Source organism: Peromyscus leucopus, chromosome 2, assembly GCF_004664715.2.
Source record: "Peromyscus leucopus breed LL Stock chromosome 2, UCI_PerLeu_2.1, whole genome shotgun sequence".
NCBI classification, from domain to species: Eukaryota; Metazoa; Chordata; class Mammalia; order Rodentia; family Cricetidae; genus Peromyscus; species Peromyscus leucopus.
The window spans coordinates 37,485,895-37,506,666 of NC_051064.1; the positions used below are offsets into that span (position 1 = coordinate 37,485,895).

General features: G+C 42.6%; 1 protein-coding gene and 1 pseudogene across 1 annotated transcript in view; both read left to right on the top strand.

The window, feature by feature from the left end:
• Gpr63 (G protein-coupled receptor 63) overlaps window positions 1–20,772 on the top strand; it is a 67,061-nt gene that overhangs the window by 23,835 nt on the left and 22,454 nt on the right. The window lies entirely within an intron of this gene.
• Window positions 11,470–15,204, top strand: LOC114699074 (annotated as a pseudogene).

Below are 20,772 nucleotides of genomic sequence, written 5' to 3' on the forward strand. Positions count from 1 at the left end.
ATATTGGTGAATTTATTAAGGCCACTCCACGTAGTTAAAAGGGAGGTTTATTTAGTGGCGTAACTTACAAATGAAGGGATAGGTAGGGCGCAGGGTCTGGGAAAGATGTAGTAGCACAGTCCGGCGGTGTTCTCTGGAGAACTCTGCTCAGTCTCCCTCCAGTGTCCAGGGTCCAGGAACCAAGAGAGGCAGTGCATCCAGATCTTGGGTCTTCATGGTCCTCTCTTGGCCCCGCCTTGTAGGCGTGACAGTTACTGAAGCCTCAATGGGGGTTGGAACTTCCAGATCAAGGCTGGAATGGCTACCCACTACATCTCCCATGTATGTCAGCCAGCCATGGCATATCAAGATGCAGTAAGAGTAGGCACTTATTTCTCTGTTGTTAAGGCTGGACCAGGCAGCCCAGGGTGAGGAGTAGGGTCCCACAGCCTGTAACAGAGTCAGAGACAGCCCCTGCTCCCACTGTTAGGAATCCCACAAGAACAGGCTACAGAACTATAGCATGTGTGCAGAGGACCTAGGTCAGTCCCAGATTTCTTTTATTGTCTTAATGTCTTCTAAAGTGCCAAAATTTAGAATTTCGATGGGTCAAATTTATCATTTTTTTTTCTCTAATGAATAGTTATTCTAGTGTCAGGTATGAATTCTTTGATCCAAGGTCTCAAACTTTTTTTATAGACATTTTAATTCTGTTAACTTTTAAAGAATATTTAAAAGGACTTCCTAAAAGGTTGTTTCTGAGAAATCAAATTTCTGAAACTTTTAATACATTTGTTTATTTTCATTGCTGAGGCTGGAACCTAGGCTCTTACATGTGCAAGGTAAACATTTTACCATTGAGCTGAATGGCTGTGCCCTGGTGTTTTGAGACAGTTCCATTACATAGCTCAGACTGACCTCAAACTCACCATGCTGCTCTGGTGACTGAGAATGTGGATTACTGGTATGGTCCAACATGCCATGTTTTAATGATTTTTTTTTTTTTTGTAGAAATTTCACATACAGATAGAAAGATATAAAAACCATAAAGGATAACTTAGTAAAAGCTGAAAAAGGAGCCTCTCTATGTATAACCACCACAGAGAATAAGGAAATGTTACAGCATCTCAGGAGTCTGTCATAACACCCTGGAAGTCCCTTTCCTGTTCTTGAATCACTCCGTCCTCTAGAGGAACCACCATCACCTTTCTGTGCATTCCTGTGCCTTTGGCTCACATTACTGTTATTGATTGATCTGGGTGCTGTTCTGAGTTGTTTGCTCACTTTTGTGGTGGTGTAGTGCTTCGTTATATGAATAGATTATTTATTATTAATTCTGCTCCTTACAGATACTTGCCATTCTAATAGCTCGTTATTTCAAACAGTGCTGTAGGAAAACATTTGTGCCATTTAATAAATGGATAAGAGCATTGCTGTTCAGTAAGTGTTTGACGGGGCTGCTGCATGGCAGGGATGGGAGGTGGCATGTTTTTAGTAGCTGGCATGGCACAACAGTTTCCACTCCCAACTGCAATGCATAGAAGTCCCGTTGGTATTACATCCTGGACACAGTATTTTCCTTTGCTGTGACTTTTTAAACTCTAGCCATTTGGGGTTTGTGCTATGTTTATTTGCATTTCACTGCTGATTGGTGAGGGACAACATGTTTATATATGTTAGGATTTTTATTCTTGCCTATTTGGATGTTTTAGTGTTAATTCTTTTGTTTATCTTTCAACTTGATTGCTGGTGTTTTTCTTGTAAATTAATTATCACACACACACACTCTCTTTCTACATATGTGTGTGTGTGTATTTTAAATTATGAGTCATATGTTAGCTTTCTGTCACTATGACAAAATATGTGAGCCACTCAGCCTATATGTAGGAAAGTTTTATTTTGGTCCATGGTTTAGGCTGTATTGTTTCTGAGGCTGTGATGTGACATGTAGGGTGAGAGCACATGGTGGAGCAACACTGTTCACTTCACAGCAGGCAGGAAACTAGAGAAAGAGAAAGAGGTACTGGGATTCCAGCAGCCTCTTCAAGGGCACACACAGTAGTACCCTAACTTCCTTCACTAGGCACTGCCTCCTAACAGTTCTACTACTTTCCAGCTGAGCCACAGGCTGTGGAGATGCAGCCTTCAACACTCGGGCTCTTGGAAGTCAATCAAGATTCAAAGCCTACCAAATCCTTCAACGTCTTGTTGCGGGAGCCTCTGCCTTGAGTTACCTTTTCATTCTCAATGCCTCTGGTCACTGATCAACTTCTTTATAGTGTGTTTTGACATTTGGTTTGTGTCTTAAAACGTAACTTTGCTTAGGAAATTTAATTAAGATGAAAGGACTTGACCTAGTGAAAAACTAGGGTGTGGTCCTCTTATAGGCCCTTTGGTTTCTCCGCTCCAAGTAGTGTAGTGAAGCCCAGGTCCCCACCCACATGCTCTCCTGAACTTGAACTCCTGTTCCAGCCTGGTCTGCTCTGCTGCTTCCCAGCTCCCCAGCTGCCTCTTTTGCTCAACTTCACAGCTTCTCAGCTGCTCGTGAGCCTTTCAGCTGCCTCTTTTCAAGCTCTCAGCTTCTCAGCTGTTTTAAGAATGCCTCTGAACTGGCATTTTAGAATTGGCTTATGTCTAGGGAAGAAGTGTGACTGACTAGAGTTGCCGCCTCACATTTTCCTCCTGTATTTTAGTCTCTGAAATCTTGGGTTCTCAAGTTTCCTTGCTTTGGCAGTTCTTAGATGTCTTTGAAGAGTTTCTCAGTGTTCACCTTCTTACTCATAACATTTTTCTAGAATTTTAAGGAACTTTTAATGGGTAACATTGTCTGTTTTAATCAGTAAAAATGATGAGTTACTACTCTAATAGCATTAAAGTAATTGGTTTTCCTATTCATCTTTACACAATTTTAAGAACTGTGCCTAATAGACCCCAGACCCAGGGTACTACCTTTTCCAGTGGGCACCCCAAGAACCCAGATTCCAGTCCAGTTGATGAAAACAGCATGAGGTTTATTGAAGCAGCTGTACAGTCGGGCTTCCCTTGTCCTGAGGGCAAGAGTCGCATCCTACTGCAGCCATGTGGGTACTTTTAAAGGAAAAACCTACAAAAGCCACAAGATTACAATTCCCATACAATTTCATTTCGATTGATTTATGTCTAGAGGCTAATTTCACAAGATCATGGTCTGATCACAGAGTGGGTACAGTCACGTCTGCATGCACATTCTTCCTGAAACCTCAAGGGGGGTATCAGGGTGGGAGTGAGAGTTACACAAACGTTACAGTGGTCTTTCCTGTAACACTTGCAATTATCCCAGTCACAGTTGAGCAATAGAAATCTCTTTACATTGTTACATTTTGGCAGGGGTGGTTGAGTCTGAGTCAGTTTGCCCTTGGAACTAGATTTTTAGTTCCTCATTTTCCTGGGGCTTGGGGGATGTAAGCCTGAAGAGTTAGGGTCTTTCAGTGCCAAAGGTTGTGGATATGTTAACTTACACAGCAAACTTTATATCCGTAGAGAAACAATTACTGATTTTCAGAGCCTCCTGCAACCCCGGCAGCCCCCATGCTGGTCTCTTTCTACAGGTGCATCTATTTTAGATGTTTCCTAAGCTTGGATCAGAGGCATCCCATTTTCAGTCATCGCCGTCATCCTCACACCTACAGAAGTTACTATTTTAAGGTCAAATTCTACTTTGTGATATACCACGTTAACTGAAGATGAGCACTTCATTTGCAGTGTGCAAAGGGAATCTGATACCTTATTTCCTTACACAAAGTGAGGTTCGTCTCATTACCAGAAGTATCATGTAAACGCTGAGTGGCAACCTTACCAGTTTGAAGGCAGTTGTGAATCAGACAGTTTTAGACTGACTTCAGAATGCTAAAGTATGTCAATAAAATGTTGAAGAATTGAAAACGTTCTTCATTTACGAGGTTTATCTAACTCTAACCTTCTTGTGTTTGCATTTCAAGAACCCATCTAGACAATTCAATTTTAGTTAACTTTATGAAAATACTATATTTGATGAAGGATAGCATGATTTTTTCCCCCTTAGGTTAGGCATACTTTGATTTACTTTTTAAAATATAATTTTTTTGAGATTTTCATATGTGCATACAATGTGTTCTGATTATATTTATCCCTCACTTTGCCCTCTAAACATACCCAGATCCACCCCACAGCCCCACCTCACCCTGCCCCAACTTTGTTTTCTTTTTCTTTTAAAATAACCCTCAAGTCCAATTTGTGCTTCCCATATATTCATGGGTCTGGGACCACATGCACTGGAGCATGATGCACCTACCAGGGGCCACATCCATAAGAGAAACTGACTCCTTCCCCCAGAAGCCACCCATTGCCAATAGCTCCTAACTGTAGGGGTTGGGGCTCCTGAGTCCCTCCACTTTCCAAGATGGAGCATTGGTTGGACTGATCCTATGCAGGTCTTTGTACAGTTTATGAGTTCAATGGTCTTGTCATATCCAGAAGACACTGTTTCTCTCTGCACCTCCCTGACTTCTGGCTCTTACAGTCTTTTTGTAACTTCTTATGAGAGATGGCCCTTGAGCCTTGAAGGGGGTGTGTGATATGGATGTTCCATTTGTGGCCGACATTCCCTGTACTTAGGCTAGTTGTAGGCTTTTGTGCTAACCACCTTCCACTGCAGAAAGAAGCTTCTCTGGTGAGCTTTGAGAGCTGCACTAATCTGTGGTAGAGAGATAGGAATCTAGAGGGCAGCTGGATACTATGTCTGATTGAAAAAGAATATCAGTAAATTCACTCCTGGGGCCTTTGAGCTTTCCGGCCATGGGTTCTTGGCCAGATTTACAGTACCCAACCATGTATTTCCTTCTGTGGAGTGAGTCTTAAATTCAATCAGAAAGCAAAAAGGGTAGGGCGGAAGAAGGGTTGGGGGAGAGATAACCAATACTAAGAACATTTGGAAAAGCCATATGGAAACCTGTTTTTAAAATTTTAATTAATTAATTAAGTTTTTTATATATGAGTGTTTTGTCTGGATGTATGTCTATGCAACACATGCATGTCTGGTATCTGTGGAGGCTAGAGAAGGGCCTCAGATCTCCTGGGACTAGAGTTACAGATGGTTGTAAGCTACCATGTGGGTGCTGGAACTTGAACCTGGGTCCTCTGGAAGATCAGATAATGCTCTTTACTGCTAAGCTGTCTTTACAGCCCCACAAACCTACTGTTGTATAATCTCCTTTAAAACACTCGCAAGAGTTTAATTGGAGTTAACCTATACACAGGGGATAGTGTTCCTCTCAGAAGCCACTGGTTGCCAAATAAAAAGCTGAACTGTCAGGTGTGGAATACCTCCTCTTGAGCTGATGGTCAGGGGCATCCCAGAAACACTCTTCCCCCTCATGCAGGCTATTGCTGTTGTTCTTGGTTGCCCACCATCACTTGATAGTATGACTCAGTTGCTGAAGACATTACCTACTTTGGTCATAGGACATGGAGGAATCAAACTGATGCTGACCAGGAAGCTTCTTCCTGCTGGCTAGCTTTCATAGTCCCGGAAGGTGCTATGCAGACAAGGCAGACTTCTTGAGGGGATGGAAGTAGTCTTACCTAGCTACGAACCCTGTGAGCTAAGATCTGACCTGCCCGGTAACGTGTGTCTATTGATGCAGTGCTGGTATGACCATGATGAGACTATTTTAAATTTGAAGTGCAGCTTTGCTCACAGAAACGTCCTTGCTTCGTTATTGTCCCACTTCTTTCCTTACTGGTCATTTCATTAACTCTGCACAAAACATTGTCTGCTCTCATGCTGCCCTAAGCCCTCGGAGGATAATGTTCTGAAGAGAAAGGAAGTCTCTAGGGAAGCCCTTTCTAAAAATAAAACCTCGAGGTGTTGGGCCAGGGATGTAGGCCAGATGTAGAGACAGCATTTTTAACTTTGCAGATTGCTACAGTGATGACATAAAAGGCACATTCTCCTTGGATGATGAGAGAGGCAGCAAGGCATTTTGGAAAGAGATGAAACGTGGTGCCAAGAAGGCCCGGGTTCTCCTCCAGCTGTCCTGTCAGTACTGTGGTTGCAGGCGTGCCTCTTGATGAGCCTTTTCTACATATCTTCAAAACGGGGAGAGTAGCTGCTGCCTTTGGAACAGTTTGTCAGGATTAGATGATGTCTCAGTTACCTTTCTGTTGCTGTGACACATCACCATGACCAAGGTGACTTATAGGAAAAGGGTTTGGGGGGCTTATAGTTCCAGGGGGTTAGAGTTCATGGTTATTATGTTAGGAGGAGTGGCAGCCGGCCGGCAGGCGTGGCACTGGAGCGGCAGAGGAGAGATCACATCCTTATCTGCAAATAGAGGCAGAGAAACCTCAGACCTCATCCCTTAGTGATATACTTTCCCCAACAAGGCCAGACTGCCTAATCCTTCCCAAACAGTTCAACTAACTGGGGACCAAGCATCCAAATATATAAATAAGACTATGGGAGACATTGCCATTGGAACTACTCTATTCCCATCACAGGCTTGTGACTGTATCATAATCCAAAATGCATTCAGTCCAACTTCAAAAATTCCCAGTTCTTCAGTCTCAAGTTGTTTAAAAGGTCCAAAGTCTCCTCTGAGATTCAAGGCAATTTCTTAATTATAATCCTCTGTAAAAGCAAAATTCAAATGACATACTTCTAACACCCAAAGGTATAGAATATATGTTACCATTCTAAAAGGGGGGGGATGGGGGCGTACTGAGAAAATATTGTAACAAAGCAGAAACAAAGCAAGACCAAGCCCCAGCAAGGCAAACTCTAAATTTTGTAGCTCTATGTCCAGAGTCAATGATCTTAGATGACTCCATTCTCTCAGCTTTGCTGACTGCAGACACTTCTCTTTCTTGGGCTGGTCCCACTCTCGTGAGCAGCTCTCCTTGGCAGATATCCAACAACTCTGGCATCTTAGACATCTTGGGTTCTCCAGTACAATCTAGGCTTCACTTTCACTGTTTCATGCAATGGCCTGTCCAGACCTCCATGCAGGGACACCTCCCCTCCTCCAGGCACAAGCTTGGAATCAAGTGGCTTTTTTTAATCATGGAGAAAGATTCCACAAACCCATAACTCGTATACTTCATGACTCTTAAAACCAGAACCTATTGATTCTGGCTGTCAAATTCAATTCTACTCCCTGCTTGGGATGTAACCTGGCCCCCTCCTGGGAGTGCATTTGTATGTGATTTCCTTTGTTGTTGCTCTTTAGGAACAGATAATTCCTTAGGCCTGTTCTTTTTACAGACTGCAAGTTTAGCTGGGTGGGGGGGTCTTACCCTGTGGACACCATTCCCTTTATTCAATTTCCCTTTAAATTTTTCAGCACAGACAATGGCTAAAACATCAAACTTTCTAGTGTTCTTTTTCTCCTCAAACTCTATCTTCGTATTTCTTTTTCCTCACGTGCTATTTTTTTTTTAAATTGTAGATCTGAATAAGAGTGATCACTAACAACCATGTAGTAGAGTCATATTAGGTTGTTTTGAAATCTTCTCTGCCAATGAAATTAGACCAAAACTTTTCAATTTAGTTTCAGACACATTCTTAGGAGATGGGCCAAATCAGCTACATTCTTTACCAAAATATCTTAAGTATGGTCTGTAGCCCAGTTGCTAATAAGACCTCTTGAACAAGGCCCTCACATTCTGCATCATATTCAGCCACTACTGTCTTCTGTACTCCTACTGGGATGGCCCATTAGCCCCACTTACAGCACTCAATTGCTTTCCTCGCCCAAAGTTTCAAAGTCTTCCACTTTCCTAAAAAAAAAAAAAAAAAAAAAAAAAAAAAAAAAAAAAAAAAAGCATGTTCAGGATGGTCATAGCAATAACCCATGCCCTGGTACCAACTCCTGTCTTAGTTACTTTTGTATTACTATGAAGAAACTCCATGACCAAGGCAACTTACAGAAGAAAGATTTTGTTTTACAGTTTATGCTAGTTAAGGTTCTCTAGTGGAACCCGGGGGTTGGGAGGTGGGCAGAGAAAGAGAGGTTTATATGCTGTAGTCCAGCTAATCCAACAATGGCTGTCTACGAACAGAAGGTCCAAGAATCCAGTAGTTATTCAGTTCACAAGGCTTAATGTGTAGCTGATTTTCAGTATATGACATAATTCCAAAGAAGTAGACTCTAATTCCAGTGGATGAATGAACTTTCTAGTGAGAGAGAGAGAGACAGAGACAGAGACAGAGACAGACAGAGACAGACAGAGACAGAGAGAGACAGAGAGGGAGCAGGCAGGCAAAGAGAGAAAGCTTTCTTCTTCCATGTCCTTTATATAGGCTGCTGGCAGAAGGTATGGACCAGATTAAATATGGATCTTCTTAAAGATCCATATTAAAAGTAGGTCTTCCCACTTCAAATGATTTAATTAAGAAAAAATTCTTCACAGGTATATCAAGCTGCTCTGAGTTTTAGTTAATTCCAGATGTGGTCAAGTTGATAACTAAGACTAGCTATCACACAGTTTCAGAGGTTGAGTCCATAACCATTGTTGTGGTGACCATGGCAGCAGGCTGATAGGCATGGTACTATAGTGGTAGCTGAGACCTCAAAACCTTGTCTGCAAGGAGGAGGTAGAGAGAAAGAGCTAACTGGGACTACTGCGGGCTTTTGAAACTTCCATCCCCTGGTGACACACTTTATTTTTTAAGGTTACACCTTCTATTCTTTCCTGAACAGTATACCAACTGGGTACCAAACCTCTAATATATGAGCCTATGGGGGCTGTTCTCATTCAAACCTGATAAATAAATAGCAAGTATTTAAGAACTGGTAGGTGTATTTGCATTTCTTTCTTTCTTTCTTTTTTTTTTTTGGTTTTTCGAGACAGGGTTTCTCTGCGTAGCTTTGCGCTTTTCCTGGAGCTCACTTGGTAGCCCAGGCTGGCCTCGAACTCACAGAGATCTGCCTGCCTCTGCCTCCCGAGTGCTGGAATTAAAGGCGTGCGCCACCACCGCCCGGCTTTTTTTTTTTTTGTTTGTTTGTTTTTGCATTTCTTTTTTTTTTTTTTTGGTTTTTCGAGACAGGGTTTCTCTGTGTAGCTTTGCGCCTTTCCTGGAACTCACTTGGTAGCCCAGGCTGGCCTCGAACTCACAGAGATCCGCCTGCCTCTGCCTCCCGAGTGCTGGGATTAAAGGCGTGCGCCACCACTGCCCGGCCTGCATTTCTTTTTTTAAATGTATTTTTTTTTATAAGTCTTGGCTTTTGCTCAATTTTATATGGTAACATTTCACTGACAAGAGCTAAGTTACCTGACTTCTCATCATGGAGCTGCTTCTTACTAGCTTTGAGTCATTAGGCATAGTACCTACTTTCTTTGTACCTCAGTTCCTCATCTCTAAGTGAGAATAGTGCTTGATGTCCATCCTCTAGAGTTGTTAGTATTTATAATGGATTCAGTTTAGCAGCTAGTTAATATGAAAGCACTGAGCAGTTAGGAGGTAAAGAACGTTGACACCCAGTACTAAGTGCTTATTGTTGTGAGTAAAGGTCACGGGAGTAGAGATGGGATGAGAGGCAGCATTGATGGACTGAGAGCAGGAGCAGAGGGTGTTTTCCCCTGTAGGGAAAATCGGCAACCCTCAGACAGCTACAGGTGCATACTGTTCAGAGGAGGACTAGGAGAGCAGTGGGGGTTTTTACTTCTGCTTACTGTTTGGGGATATTGTGGAGAAACAATTTTAGAAAATGGATTCTGTTGAGTACTTTGTCAGGGAAGAGAACCAAAAAGAAAATGACTCAGGCAGAAAATTCTTCCATGTAACATTCTACCAGAACTCAAAAACTTCCATTGTTTGAAAAGTCACTCAAATATATGTATGTATGGAGGTAAACAAGTCTATGGCTTATTTCTTAAATGCTTTGTGTCTAAAATATGCCCCCCCTTTTTTGCTTTGAATTAGTGTGAAGAATACAAGAGGTATCCTCTTTTGATTGATTTTTTAAAAATAATCATTTCTTCTTCTTCTTCTTCTCCGCCTCCTCCTCCTCCTCCTCCTCCTCCTCCTCCTTCTTCTTTTTGAGGAGAAAAAGGTTTATTTCACCTTACAGCTTCCAGTCATCACTTAGGGAAGTCAAGGCAGGAGCACATGGCAAACGATGAAGCAGAAATCCCAGAGGAACACGTTTACTGGCTTGCTCAGCTAACTTTATTATACAGCCCAGATCCAACAGCTTAGGGGTGCCATGCCCATAGTGGGCTGGGCCCCCGGCATCAATTAGCAATCAAGAAAATGCCTCACAGACATGGCATCAGGCCAATCTGGTCTAGGCAATTCCTCATTTGGGGTTCTGTCTTCCCTGGTGACTGGATTGTGTGAAGCTGACAGCCGGAGCTAACTATGACAGCTCTTTTACCATAGGTTTCTGGAAACCCAAAGAATTCTGCCTGGTTTCTTTGTTCATTATAGTCTTTGTGTCTGTTTCTATGGACACTGTGTACAGGTTGTGCTTAAAAGCTAGTGTGTGTGTGGTATGTGCACACATGGGGGGTTGTATTCCAGTGCACACACCTTTGGAGGTCAGAGGAGGTTGTCTAACATCCTCCTCCTTGAATAATCATTTCTTTTATATCTACATTTCAAGTAGTGCCAGTGTCAGGTGAGACCTTGTTTCTACTTCAATGTAATATCTGGTAGACTCAGCAAGTGTTTGTATGTGATCTTATGGCACACTCTTCAGTTCAATAAAACACAACTATTGCTCATCCCTTTATCTCAAAGGTAATATATACTCACAGGACAGACTCAAGATCATGTTCATGGGTGAGATGAGAAATGAAAATACTTTTTATGGCCAAGTAATTTTCTGTTCACCCCAGACTTTCTGTTTCTGCAGAGTGTGTATGTATTTGTGTGTTGTGTATGTTTGTGTGTGTGTGCCAGTGTGCTTGTCCATGTGTGTGCTTGCCCATGTGTGTGCATGCAGAGGCTGGAGGAGGAGCTCTGGTGGCTTGGGGTGTCTCACTCAATTGCTTTCCACTTCTCTTTTTCATTTGACACCATTTCTCACTGAACTTGACACTTGCCATTTGGACTAAGCTAGCTGGCCAGCAAGCTCCTGGGATCTGCTCGTCTCTGTCCCTCAACATTGTGGTACTGTGCACACTCTGCCTGGCTTTTGTGCTTTACATTGGCTCTAGGGATATGAATCCACATCTTCTTGTTTGTACAGCAAGTGATCTTAACCACTGAGTCATCTCCCAGTCCTCTACAAAGAATTTTCTCTCCTCTCCTCTCCTCTCCTCTCCTCTCCTCTCCTCTCCTCTCCTCTCCTCTCCTCTCCTCTCCTCTCCCCTCCCCTCCCCTCCCCCTCTTCCCTCCTCTTCCCTCCCCTCCCCTCCCCTCTCCCCTCCTCTCCCTTTCCCTCCCCTCTTTTCCTTTCTGTTCCTTTTCTTTCTTTCCATTTCATTCCTTCTTCCTCTTTCTCTCTCTCTCTCCCTCCCTCAGTCCCTCCCTCCCTTCCTTCCTTTCTTTCTTTTAAAAACAGGATCTCATTATGTGATGCTGATTGGCTATCCTGAAATTTGCTGTATAGACCTGGTTGGCCTTGAACTCACGTAGAGTATCCTGCCTCTGATTCCCAAGTGGGAGATTAAAGACATATGCCACCATGCCTGGCAAGGAGAGACTTTTTGGAGATTTTTATTGGAGAAAGAATAAAAACAGATAGATTCCATAATTTCTTAGCATGGACTTTGAGAATACTTCTAAAACTGATAATCTTTTGAAGATTATTTACCCCAGTTTTTTGTTGTTGTTGTTTGTTTTGTTTTGTTTTGACATGGCCTCCAGTGGTTGTAGGAGGTCTTTTAAGTCTAGAGGAAGATTCACAATAGTAGGCGCAGTGGTGGATGTGATGGAATAAATAGCTGAGCTGTGTGCCCCAGAAACACTGTTCCTTCTGCCTGCAATGTTACTTATAGAATAGGGAAGCCTAGCACTTTATTCTCAAGTTAAAAATGAAGAGATTGCTCTTCTCAAGAAATCACAAAAACTGCCTGCAGAGAATTAAGGCAAGCGAGGGTATGCATGTGCTCCCCAATAGCTTCTGCTCACCTCAAAGTAAAGCCTGTCATCTGGCAGTTCCAGTGTCTCCACACACAGTGTTCCTGCCAGCTGTCCACTAGAAACCAAGAGAAAGTCACAGCTATGAGTCAATTGGCAGATGAAAGCCATAGGCTTCAAGGAAAAAGATTCTATATTTATTGTTCAGAAATAGGCACAAGATATAATAGGGAAAAATAGTGTCATGCAACAGAGGGGACAAAATAAACAAAATTAATGTCCCTGGAAGAAAAGAAATTGTCTACCTCTATACCACCCCCAAAAGGCTTAATCTTGTCTGATCTCAGTAGCTAAGTAGGTTCAGTCTGGTTTTTACTCAGAAGGAAAGAGAGACATCAAGGACAGGAGAGACTATGAATGAAATCTTCTGAGGAGTTTCAATAAGGTAACATCGCAAAGTTGAAAGACAGCCGTGAAGTAGGAGCAATCAAAGAGGGAGAAAGACACCCCGTGAGAGCAAAATGGACTCTCTGGGGACTAGAACGATGACTTGCTTAGTTCTGTTCCTGTTGCAGTTTAAAGGAGGAAGGGTTTCTTCTTATAGTTTCAGAACAGATACAGATATAGTCTGCAAGGAAGACATGGTAGTATGAGCGTGAGGCTGACCTCTCACACTACATCAACAATCTAGAAGGAGAGAGGGAACAGGAAGTGAGGCCAGACTATAACGTTTCACCTCTTAGATGTTCCCTCATCTTCCCAAACAGTACCACCAGCTGGGGACCAAGCACATGAGGCTGTGGGGGATATTTTACATTCAAGTCACAATGACTGTAGAACTCTCCAACACCTTTCTGGCTGTCTGAGCAGCACCATGATGGTCAGCAGGAGCAAGCACGTCAGAAAAAGTGGCAAGAAGGGATCCAAGAAGAAAGTGGTTGATACATTTTCTGAGAAAAAATGGTATGATATGAAAGCTCTAGCTATGCTCAATATTAGGAACATTGGGAAAGCACTAGTTACAAGGACTCAATGAACCAAAATTGCATCGGATGATCTTATAGGTCATGTGCTTGAAGTGAGCCTTGCTGATCTACAGATGAAGATGTATTTAGAAAACTCAAGCTAATTACTAAGGATGCCAAAGGCAAAAGCTGCCTAAGTTTGCTGGCATGAACAAAATGTGTTCCATAGTAAAAATGTGGCAGACCATGATTGAAGCTCACTTATGTTGATGTCAAGACAACTGATAGTTACTCGCTCAATCTCCTCTGTGCTGATTTTACTAAAAAGCACAACCAGATATATAGTAGGTCCTATGCACAGCACCAGTAGGTCTGCCAGATCTGGAAGATGAAAATCATGACCAAAGAAGTGCAGGCAAGTTATGTGACAGAAGTAGTTAATGGGGTGATTCCAGACAGCATTGGGAAAGACACAGAGAGGGCTTGCCAGACCTTTTATCTTCTTCACAACATCTTCATTAGAAAAGTAAAAATACTAAAGAAAACCATATTTAAAATGGAAAAACTCATGGAACTCCACGGTGCCAGTGATAGTTCTGTAAAACCTACTGGTGATGAGACATGCTGAATTTGAACAAGCTAATGGATGTTGTGGTGGTTTGAAGAGACTGTCTACCTGTAGGCTTATGTTTGAAAATTTGGTTCCCATTTGGTGGAACTCTTTGGGAAGGATTAGGAGGTGTGGGATTGTTGGAGGAGGTGTGTCCCTGAGCTTGAGTTTTGAGGTCTCAAAAGCCCATGACAGGCCTAGTTTCACTTTCTCTACCTCCTGCTTGTGGATCAGATGTAAGCTCTTAGTGACTGCTTCTGTGCCCTGTCTGCCTGCCACCATGTTCCGTGTCATGATGATAATGGCAAGCCCCTCTGAAACTGTAAGCAAGCCCCCAGGTAAAGGGTTACCTTATTTGTGGTGTCTCTTCACAGCAGTGGAATTGTAACTAAGACAGATAATAAACTACTTTTCCAAGAATCATTTTCAAATCAGATTTTTAATAGTGACAAATACAAAGTCTAATTTGTAGGAGAAAAGAATGGAAGGAAAGAAGAAAGAAAGAAATTTCCAGCAACACTGCATGGAAAGGAAAATCAGAAAAAGTGACACGTCTTTCAAGCCCAGTCAAGGTAGCCTGATCCCAAGATACTTGAAACAATAAAAGACATAGAAAGATAGAGTCAGGAAGCCTGATACCAAAGTACTTGAAACTATAAAAGACATAGAAAGATAAAGAGTCAGGAGGTGATTCTGTGGTTTAGTTTTTTGTCAATGACACAAAGTAGAGTCCCATGAAGGAAGGAGCCTCCATTGAGGAAATGCCTCCCTTAGACTCTCCGGTAAGCAGGTCTGTGCAGCATTTTCTTGACTGTTGATTGATGTGGGAGAGACTAGCCTACTGAGGGTGGTGCTACCCCATGAACAGGTGGTCTTGGCAGATGTAACAAACAGAGCTGAATGTGAGCCCAGAGAGCAAGCCAGGAAGCCGCATTCCTCTGGAGTGTCTTCTTAGTTCTTGCCTTGGCTTCCCTTGTGACCCGTAAGCCAAATAAACCCTTTCTTTCCCTAACTTAGTTTTGGTCTCTGTTATATCGCAGCAACAGATAGAAATCTAGAATACTCAGATATATAATAGGAGTTTTTATTATTCTGGAGAAATAATCTGGATCTTCAGGTTGAAGAATTGTGAGAAACCAGCAGCAAAATGGATTGAGACAGCCTTAAACTCAGATTAAATCTTGGTGAAACTTAAAAATTTCATATGAAGAACAGATCTTTAATGTGTCTAGGGAGAAGTAATATGATCTAGTTCCCATTTATCTTTCAGTACTTTGTTCTCTCTGCTATTGGTGGAAGAAAAAGCCTACCAGGACTTTGTTTTAAGCTGATTTTTGTCTTGTTAGGAAGGTGAGAAATAAGCCAGAAGTTTGCCATCATATTATCCATCCATGGGTCTCCTTTCTATCTATCTGCCTGTCAGGGGTCTGTCTAACTCCTAGTCCTTCAATAGGATCACACTCTTAGAATGGTATTATAGACTAAGAGAGTAGATTAAGTTGTCTCAGTCCAGGTGTGGTAGAAGAGTAGGAATGATAGGTATGTGTCCATGAAAGGCCAACAAGAGTGATGCTGTCGTTGAGAGAATTGGTGTGTGTGTGTGTGTGTGTGTGTGTGTGTGTGTGTGTGTATGAGAGAGAGAGAGACAGAGACAGACAGAGAGAGAGAGAGAGAGAGAGAGAGAGAGAGAGAGAGAGAGAGAGAGAGAGAGAGAGCTGTATCACTGTTAACATCTTGGTTGTGAAACTGTCTAGTGTTACAAGGCCCTGGGGAAGCAGGGCACATGGGATCCCTGAATTGTTTCTTATAACTGCATGTTATCTGAAAACAAAACCTTCCACTGGGGGGGAAATGCCAATTTCCTGGTTTGATGTGTAGTTGAGATTCCAACATCCAGACACCATTTTAAAATCTGCAAAAGATATGCTTAAGTTGAAGCAAAAAGGTTCAGCAATTGGTTTAAAATGAACTGATTATGTCCATCTGTAAAACTGGTAAGAACCAGTTCATATGAAAGCATGAGCTAGAGTTATTTGTGTTTTGTATGTATTTCTCTGGTGTTTATGTTCCCTAAAAACTAGTGTGAAAGTCAATAAAAAAAAAGGGGACTGTTTTCTCACTTCCCAACTGTGTTTCTCTTAAATTTCTCCAGTTTTTGCAACAGTGTTTAAAAAAACTAAAGCCCATTGTTGAAGCATGGAAATGGACGACAATCTGCTCATTTTCATGAATGCTGACTCCACTCCTAGACAAGAGCAAGGCACTACTTCCTGATTCACAGGCAAATTAGTGGAAGTGGGGTATCGTCTGTAACCTGTCCTGAAGTCACAACAGTTTTAATTCCATAAGTGGTGCTACAGAGGCTTGGTGACTGAAACAGTTTAGCCAGAAGCCTTTGGATCTGTTCTATTTAGTGTGCATGGAATCCACCTCAGTGTCCTGCAGAAGGAAATTCTGATTCAGTAGATATGGATCCTGGCAGTTGTTTCTGGCAAGCTTCCATGCCGGTGGTTGCTGTTTATCACATGCCCTTCAGTAGCCAGTTTCTGCAGGCTTGCTAATCTTTGTGTATATTTCTGCAAGGAAGAAGTAATGGGGAGCAGGAACGAAGAAAGATAGCTCCTGGCTTCATGTTAGAGACCTCTCCTCAATAAGTACATATAATCATAATTAGTGAAAAAAGAGGCCGTGAATTTGAAGGAGGGCATGGAGAGATGTATGAGGACGGGGATTTGGAGGGAAAGAAGAAATGTAACTATATTATAATCTCAAAAATAAAATTACAACTATCGATCATTACAGTTTAGATATAGTTTAAGACCGGTTTGTAAACTCTAAGATGTCTGTGAAAGCCTCCAAGTAGCTTTTAAAAATGACAATTAAGGGAAATTAGAATTTTCCTTTATGTAGGCCGGCTAAGATAAGGATTTTGAAAGCCCATTTGTTCACTTCTAAAGAGGCAGTAGTAGTCAAGAATATACTTAACATCCTTAATGTATTAGTGTATATTCATATATAAAGCATATTAAGTAGTTATAAGTTATCCTGTGTAATATAGAGTTTAGTATCTCAAGGAAGAACAATGTCCTATAGGAAAAATACCTGTTCTAAAGTAAGAGTAATTACCTTTAAAGTTAATTACACCCTTAAGCAATGAGTAGGTTTTTGTTTGTTTTTAATTTTTTTTTTTTTTTTTTTTTTTTTTTTAGTAAACCAAGATTTTGAACATAAAAAAAATAGGTGGGTGCAATGATAAGAAATAAAAATCTATGGTTGGATGCCTTGCTCAACCTTAATGCAGGGGGGAGGGGCTTGGTCCTGCCTCAACTGAATGTACCAGGATTTGCTAGCATCCTATGGGAGCTCCTACCCTTTTGGAGGAGGGGATGGGGGATTGAGTCAGAGGGGGGAAGGCTAAGGTGGGAGTGAAAGGATGAGAGGCGGATCTGTGGTTGGTATGTAAAATGAATAAATAAACTCTTAAATCAAACAAACAAACAAACAAAAGCAACAGAGATCAACACAGGGAAAGGAGACAGCTGCTGATAGCTGGTTCTGTGAACTTTCTCCAGGAGCGTTAACAACCTATATGGTAGGATATAGAAGCCGGCGGGTGTGCTGAAGTCACTGAGAGCCAGAGGAGCAATAGGAAGCTAGTGGCTGATACGCTCCCCCCACCCAACCCCACCCAACCCCACCCAACCCCACCCCAGCCTCTGAAAGCCCCAGCGTTGGGCACTTCCTGGGGCTTGTGCTCTGCTGTGGTTTCCTGTGGCACTCACCATTCCCAGAGACACCTGTACCACTGAGAGAAGGAAACCACTTAGAACCTGTCTCTACCGTTTTGGGTACTCTGAAGATGTTCAGCAGAGGTGTCATGACGCTAGACCGTTCTTTGCCATTTCACATCTGATCTGTGTCTTTAATGATGTTGTACCACAGTGAAAAGTGAATCATATTTGTCAGAATTTTTCTGTTAGGGAGGTAGTTAAGTTTCTGTACTAACCTCAGTGCCGGGGTGGGGGGGTCACTCAACTATATGAGTGGTTCTCATATACTGAGTTTTTTTGTATGTTTATGCTGAGATAGCCTTACTGGGTAGCCAGGCTGTCATGGAATTAATTCATTAGGTATGACCTCAGACAGAAGGCAGTAATACTCCTGCCTCAGGCTCCTGAGTGCTAGGATTTCAAGTCTGAGCCACCACTCCCAGTTTTAGATGTAGGGATTTTTTTTTCCTGTGTGTGTGTGTGTGTGTGTGTGTGTGTGTGTGTGTGTGTGTGTGTGCGCACACACAGGTACACACACAAGTGCATGCATGTAGAGGCCAGGAGCTGCCATCAGGTGTCTCCCTCTACTTTAGGTTTGCAAATAGGCCTCTTTCATTGAACCTGGAACCCACTGATTTAGTTAGACTGGTGTTGTGGGATGTCTTTCTGTACCCTGTGAATATGTGTTGCTCTGATGGGTTGATAAGTAAAGCTGCATTGGTCTATGGCAGGGTAGGACGGGGCCAGGTGGGAAAGTCCAAGAGAGATAGTGAAAGGAAAAAGGAGAGGAAGGGGAGACCCCAGCCCGCCGCCCAAGGAGCAGCAAGATGCCAGCAGACCAGTAACATCACAGGCACGTGGCAACTTATAGATTGATAGAAATGGGTTAAGTTATAAGAGCTAGCTAGCAAGAAGCTTGAGCCATAGACAATCCAGTTCGTAATTAATATAAGCCTCTGAGTGATTATTTTATAAGCAGCTACAGGACCTTGGGCCTGGACGGGACTAGAGAAACCTGGCTACAGACTGGCTGGTCAGCAATCTCTGGGGAGCCTCCTGTCTTCACCTCCCTCACCTTCAGATTACAGGTGTGTGCCACCATGCTCAACCTTTTCTGAGGGTGGATGCTGGGGCTGTGAACTCAGCTCCTCATGCTTAGCAGGCATGTTTCCATCTGAGCCATTGCCTAACCCCTAGACTCAGGCTTTACTAAACCATAATTTTGAGGCTTTGTTTTAATACTTTTTTTAAAAAAAACACACTGAGCATATTTCTAGAGATAGAAGGCAATTATTTCTCTTTTTCTCTTTTCTCATAAGAGAAACCAAAGCACAGTAAAATTCAATGAAAAAAATAGAACAGCCCATATTCCACACACCATTAACATTCAAGTTTGGCATTTGGGTATTTACTTATTTGTCTCTCTTTCTCTCACTCTCTTTCTCTGTGTGAGTATCTCTCTCTCTCTCTCTCTCTCTCTCTCTCTCTCTCTCTTTCTCTCTCTGTGTGTGTTTGTAATAGTCATGCTATATATACATGCAGTATTAGTACCTATGCAAATAACATTATATTATAAATATTCCTCTATGTTTTGCAGGTCTGTCGCTTCAAGCTACTTAACCATCTCTTATTGAGTTAATAAGGCACCTAAATATTGATTCTTTAGGTTGAAATATCCTTCATGTGTGGCCAAAGTTGCAATATATGTAGCGAAGTGGAAAGCAGAAATAGTTGATCAGGAAAAGAAAATATTCTATTTGGAAGTATTTGTAGGCAGACTCTTCTTTTCCATCAGCCAGCTCCCAAATAACCACACAGAGACATTATTAATTACGAATGCTTGGCCAATAGCTTAGGCTTGTCACTAACTAGCTCTTACAACTTTAATTAACCCATATTTCTTATGTACACTCTACCATGTGGTGGTACCTTTTTTCAGCATGGTGTATTCATCTTCTGCTTCCTCTGCATCTCACTGGTGACCCTACCCTCCTTCCCAGCATTCTATCAGTCTGGCTCTTCCACATAACTTCTTTCTGCCTAGTTATTGGCCAGTTGGGTCTTTATTAAACCAATGAGAGCAAAGTTGCTTCACAATGTATAAAAGGTTTATTCCACAGTAAGTATTTCTTGCTAAGTTTGCAGTTATACCTAAATCTTGCAAGTGTTTGAGATATTTTTTTCTCTTTTTTTTCCTAATTTTTTAAATTTTTTTTATTTTACAACACCATTCAGTTCCACATAATAGCCACAGATTCCCCTGTTCTCCCACTCTCGCCCCCCTCCCCCTCCCCCCAGCCCACCCCCCATTCCCACCTCCTCCAGATCAAGGTCTCCCCCGAGGACCGGGATCGACCTGATAGACTCAGTCCAGGCAGGTCCAGTCTCCCCCTCCCAGACCAAGCCAAGCGTCCCTGCATAAGTCCCAGGATTCAAACAGCCAACTCATGCAACGAGCCCAGGACCCGGCACCACTGCACAGCTGCTTCCCAGACAGATCAAGCCAAATGACTGTCCACCCATTCAGGGGGCCTGATCCAGTTGGGGGCCCCTCAGCCTTTGGTTCATAGTTCATGTGCTTCCATTCATTTGGTTATTTGTGTAGCGGTAACACCCGCATTACCGATACCCGTTTACCATGTCTGATCGAAGGGCTGCGGATTAAAAAATAGAGACAAGAGACAGCGAGTCATTCACCATGGCTGAATGCCGAATGCCCTTTATTGAAAGAGGGAAAAAACCTTAAATACAGGCTTACAACACAAATGGAGGAACCCCTGGAGGGCAGAAGTTCGCTACCAATGGTCTACATTCCAGACCCAATGTTCTACATTCTTGCATCTAAGTTGTTAACGCCCAATATGCAGGATACACAAACAAGGAACTTCCCTTAAGCATTCAGAAGGGTGGATACCGGCAGGAAATCTGAATAGGGAGGACATTTGATCAAGGTCAGCAAGCAAGGCCGCAGCCACTCACAGTCGGGGGCCAGGGCCCATGGCGCCCACAGGTCCCCCCTTTTTATTAAATGAGCTTCTAACTTAGGTTGCGTGGGACGTCAGCAGACCACCTTACCCGTCATAGAGACACCTGCCCAGGCCACACAAGTGCTCTGTCTTAGGTTGATGGCTGCCCCCCAAGCATTACCCATCTCTGAATACTCATTATCATACAGACTCAACCATGTGAGCTGTAGAGTGACTGCTGCCAAAGATCTCAAAGTGGCACTGGGCTTGCAATCTGTGCGACACAGAAAAGACCAACAGAAGTCCTAACCCACCTATAGCCAGGAGGCTAAAGGCAATTGAACCATTCCCTTCTTAAACGAGCCTTACTGCAAATTGGAGTCCTTGTAAGGTGGTATCCCATAAGCAAATGGAACTTGAGTTTTAATAATTTACAACT